Genomic DNA, 4,754 nt, shown 5'->3' on the forward strand with positions numbered 1-4,754 from the left:
TATATATATATATATATATATATAATGAAACTTCCCCAAGAAGTCACTGTCAGTTGGCAATAAGCATGTGTGCGCACATAACATTGGGCTGAGGGTAATATTTCAGAAATGTTGAAAGTTAACAAAAAACTTAAATGAAAAGGTCTCCTTGAATGTAACTGTAGCACCATTACATGGTTGCAGTGTCAGCAGAAGCTCTGGAGTGAATGGAAGTCTTGTATTCACGCTGCAGAGAATTACCCAGTATATTTTAATCAACATTTTAATGTGAGGGTCATAGGAATGGCTGTATTTGTTTAAAGAAATGCACACACCAACTGCAGATGCTTCCTCAGCCTGATGAGGGGTATTTATACCTGAAAGCTTGCAAAGAAGAATTTTTCCAACTATTTGAATTGGTATAACAAAAGATATCAAATTTACACTACAAACCTTATCTGCCTTTGTTTAAAGAAGGAATTTAAGTTTTAAAAATGCCGTATTTTAGCTGTTGCATGCTCAGGTCTGTGCATGTGCCTGTGTTTGTACACAACAGAGCTACAAATATTTTTTCAACACCCCTAGTTTCGTATTAATGCCAGCAGGAAGTCTGTGTGTACAGTCACTCTACCTTTGCAACTCCCTCCCCCTGCCTCTCCAGAGGAGGAGCTTCTCTTGCACGCAGCTAGTCACTGCCAGATCCCTTTTTTGGTGGTTTCTGAAGGCTGACAGAAATAATCCGTATCAACGAGGGCTCAAATTTTAATTAGTTTCATTTGTCCATTTGGCAGGAATCTGAAAGGGAAGGAGCCCCCTTCCTCCCTCAGCCTGTGCTTGGATTGACACAAGGTGGGAGAGTGAAGTCATCAAGCCTGGGAGAGCAGTGGGTGTGCTGGGAGCAGGGCTGGGAAGGAAGGAGTGAAACGCCAGCTGTGCTGATAAGTGGAGTTCCGCATATGTTTGTGCAAACCTGGCCAGAGAATACAACTGAGGAGAAGCCACGTCCCACCTTCCTAGAGGCTCTGATCCAGGGACCTGAGCAAGGGTAGGAACAATGGGGTTTTTTTCTTACTATTTTTTCCCTTAAAAGAAAAATAGCCGGTCAGAAAAAAAATTTGTCTCTCTCCCTCTCCCAAGTGTTAGATCAGTGACCCAGGAAACTGTCTCCTCACCTCTTGTTGCTTTGTATTCAGAAGTTCCAGCATTACCTGATTTTTAGCTGTGTATTATGTGTTTAAACTTAGAGAGAAAAGCACTACTCTGTTAGGAAGTACATGGGCGGGGAGAAGGTAGGCTTGCTATCAAGTGGAAATGAGTTTATTGTACTAGGGGAGCCTGTGTCTGCAATAACAAAGTTTCAGATGAGAGGAGATGAACTTTGTTATTGGCACTCAAAGGAAAATCTCTGGTAAAGCGCTGTTTTGCTAAACGTTAATCTTACTCTATTTGAATTATTTGTTGAAGCTGGAGATAATTTAGGCTATTTACCCTATCTGGGCAGGCCATTAAGTACTCAATAGCTGATGGGTTTGAGAGTCCTTTAAGTAAAAGATTGCCGAGTTCTCTTATTGTCTCGGCTCCATTAGCAGTCAGTTAGGGGAAGCAGCTCCTGGCCCATTCCCAGAGATGTGACTCTACCCCAAGAGCTTCCCCTGTGCATTTGAAAGAGATGTTGCAGTATATGCCTAGGAAACTATGAGAGTTCCTACCAAGAAGGAGTGAAACTCCCTAAGAGGGTGCCTCTCAGTGGATCAGTGTCTAAGTTGGGGAGAGGGAGGGAAAAGCATCAGGGAGGAAAGCTATCAAACTGTTGTTTTCACTCAAGGAGCTTCTGCTGCTGCCTGGGTGTGGCCAAGTGAGCCTCACAGCTTGTTTGAAGTTACTGCCACTTCTTTTGTCAGTTTGCCCCCCCATAAGCAGTGTGGGCTAGGCCAGGTGGGGGTTATGAGAATCTCCTGTTCATTCCTTTAATCAACAACTCAGTTTCCCTTAGCCGTATCTCTTTTTTAAAAATCTTATGTGTGTGTTGTCCTAAACTAACCCTTGCTTTCTTTGAAAGCATGTTACTTCTTTATCTTCTGTCTCTTAGCCTGCCTTTGCTCTAGATACAGTTAATCTTTGTGTTTTCTTTCCTATTTAAACTTCTCACTCCTGATTATAGCAGCCATACAGTCAGTCAGTTTACCCAACAGGCTAGACTCCTAGGCTAGAGACAGACATTACACACAAACCGGTTTAAATGATCAGAAACTGGTTTAAATCTGTAACAGAACAGACATTGAGTTCACATAAACCAGTCTGAAACTGGCTGAAACCGGTTTGAGATGAACCTGGTTGCGTGTAGTATCAGGCTTAACTGATTTGGCTCAAACTAGTTTATGCAGTGTCTGTTCCAGATCCTTTGCTGGTTTAAGTTAAATCAGACTCCCCCAGCATCCTGGCATGCTCTCTTGGGTGGGCAGGGCTCTCTGCGCCCCAGCAGAGCTGGCCCCTCCCCTCTGCTCTTTAGTGGGAGCAAGGAAGGGCCCTAGCGGAGGGACCAGCCAGCATGGCCCTGTTAAAGCAAAGGGGGCAGGGAGGGTGTTAATTCTTCCTTCCTGTCTTCCCCCACAGTACCCAGGGTCAGCTTGTCTGCTGGGGAGCAGAAGGGAGGGGGCTGCAGCCCCTGAAGCTGGCAGACCCAGGCTGCAGGGAAGGAACAAAGGGAAGAATTAACCCTTCTCCCTGCCCCCTTCACCTTAACAGGGCCATGCTGGGTTGGTTGTCTCACAGTGGACTCTTCCCACTCCTCCCCTTACCACCCTGGGCTGGGAGCAGGGGGCTCCATGTGATGCTGCCCAGCCCCAGAGTGGGGGTGGGGGGCAGAGGGAGACTGTGTTCCATGCTGAGAGGAACTTTCCCCCCTTCTTCTCCCCCCAGAGGGGGAGTGGGATCCTGGAACTCAGCTGGGCAGGGTATGTGTGTGTGGGGTGAAGGTGCAGGGTGTAGGGACCCCCACACACTGCCCCCATGGCGTGCAACCCCCACTACCTGGCAGCAGCAGGTGGGGAGGTCAAAGCGCTCCTGCCTGATGCAGATGCAGCTCTGGCCAACGCTGCGCAGAGGAGGGAGTGGAGCCTACCTTATCCCTGAGGCTCTGCTCCCCACACCTGTAGCTCCAGCACTCACAGCAGGGGAAGGCCTGACCTGGAGCCTGCTGTCTCCCACACTCCCAGCTGCAGTCCCTGCACTCTGCCAGGAGGGGAGGGAGCCCTGCCCCCTGCTTTCAGGTGAAGTTCAGCGTGGACCTTCCCCTCTGTTTGTGCGGAGCTGCTGGCATGCAGTGCAGATCCTGGGGGACAGAAGCAACTGGGCAGTGCGGGGCTGTGCTCCTCACCCCCAGAGCAATGATGGCTGGCTCTATCCCCTCCCCACACCATAGCAATGGGAGAGAAATAGGGGGAAGAGTCCCCCTCTGGGGCAAGGCAGCCTTACAGAGCCCTTCTCCTCACCCCATGGTGGCAGCAGGGGAGGAGGAGAGAGAAGAGACCCTCAGCACTGAACAGGGCCCCCCTCCTGGGCCCACAGCAGTATGGGAGAGGGAGGAGGGGGAAGACTTCCCCTCTGGGGACAGGCAGCCCTGTATGCCCAGATTGCTCCTGGCTGTCAGGGAGCCACTGGGGTGGGCCTGCCGGGGCCTAGCCATGCCCTCCTTCTCTGCTCAACTTCCCTGTAGAAGGGAGAGCTGCTCTAGTGCCCCCAGACTTCTAGCTTGAGACACTGCAGGCATGTGCCAAATGTCTTTCCACTTGCAAACCAGTTTACTCTCTGCAGGCTAGACTAACCTGCAAAGACTGAATCTATTCAGGCTTGGGCTTTTTGAATGTCTGTCCCTAGCCGTAATGGGCTCAACCCCTAGCCTGCAGAACAAATGTAGCCCATGGAGCCATCTGACCTGGCCTGTGGGGATCTACACAGGTCCAGAAATTTGGTGGCAGGGGAGCAGTTGCCATTAATATGGCTACCCTCCCCTGCTGCCAAATTCCCTAAGCCCTGTGCACACCCTCTTTCCCCATGGGGTCTGGGTGCGGGCTTTGCCTTCCCCTCCTCCCCCCCATGGGGCCAGGTTAAAGCCAAGTCACACCCGCTTCCTTCAAGCTCCTTTCCACTGTGGGGCAATGTTGGTGCCAGTCTGCTCCCACACTTTTCTACATGGCTGGATTGTGCCCACCATGACCATTCCAAGTGCCAGATTGGGACCACCAGCTGGATCTAGCCTGTAGACAGAATGGGCACTGTCCATCCAGCCTGCTGTGCAAAAAGGTTGGGCACCACTGGACTAGATGTTTTTATTTTTGGACTGCTTTTATTGAGGTGTAGCATACTAAAAGCTACTTCAGTTAGTTTAGCTTTCACAAATATATGTGTATGTATCTGAATTAATTTCTTGCCCACATGATACCCTACCTCATTAAACTTGTGTAACTTTAAATGGTACAACTTGGATATGCATTGCCAAGTTTTGTGCATGGTAATCCCACGGTACTTTAAACACATATGCAAAAAAGCAATGTGCTACTTCTTATTATTGTCAGGAAAGTTTGCCATGTTCCCCATTAAGTTTTGGTGCCATCTGGACAGTAATATTAGGTAAACATCACAAGTGAGATTCAAACCAGCAAGTACAAAGGCCAGTGAGCTAAAGACATGTCACGGGAAAAGGAAGTAGAAATAGGGCAGATCAGCTCCTTGCAATTCCTATGTACCTTCAACCTATGTGGATTTTTTTTTTTTTT

At 48.9% G+C, this 4,754-nt stretch overlaps 1 protein-coding gene across 4 annotated transcripts in view; it reads left to right on the forward strand.

The window, feature by feature from the left end:
• The first annotated feature begins 657 nt into the window (after positions 1-657).
• Positions 658-4,754, forward strand: part of PIK3CB (phosphatidylinositol-4,5-bisphosphate 3-kinase catalytic subunit beta) — a 230,936-nt gene continuing 226,839 nt past the window's right edge. For 3 of the 4 annotated variants that reach the window (XM_019503673.1, XM_019503675.1, XM_019503674.1), the window contains exon 1: positions 659-1,024. The gene's annotated coding sequence lies outside the window, so the exon portion shown is untranslated. Of the gene's footprint in view, positions 1,025-4,754 lie in introns of all 4 variants that reach the window. The other variant, XR_002095095.1, reaches the window with a different exon arrangement.

This window comes from Gavialis gangeticus, unplaced genomic scaffold, assembly GCF_001723915.1.
Source record: "Gavialis gangeticus isolate Ggan-Ray unplaced genomic scaffold, GavGan_comp1, whole genome shotgun sequence".
In the NCBI taxonomy this organism is placed as follows: Eukaryota; Metazoa; Chordata; order Crocodylia; family Gavialidae; genus Gavialis; species Gavialis gangeticus.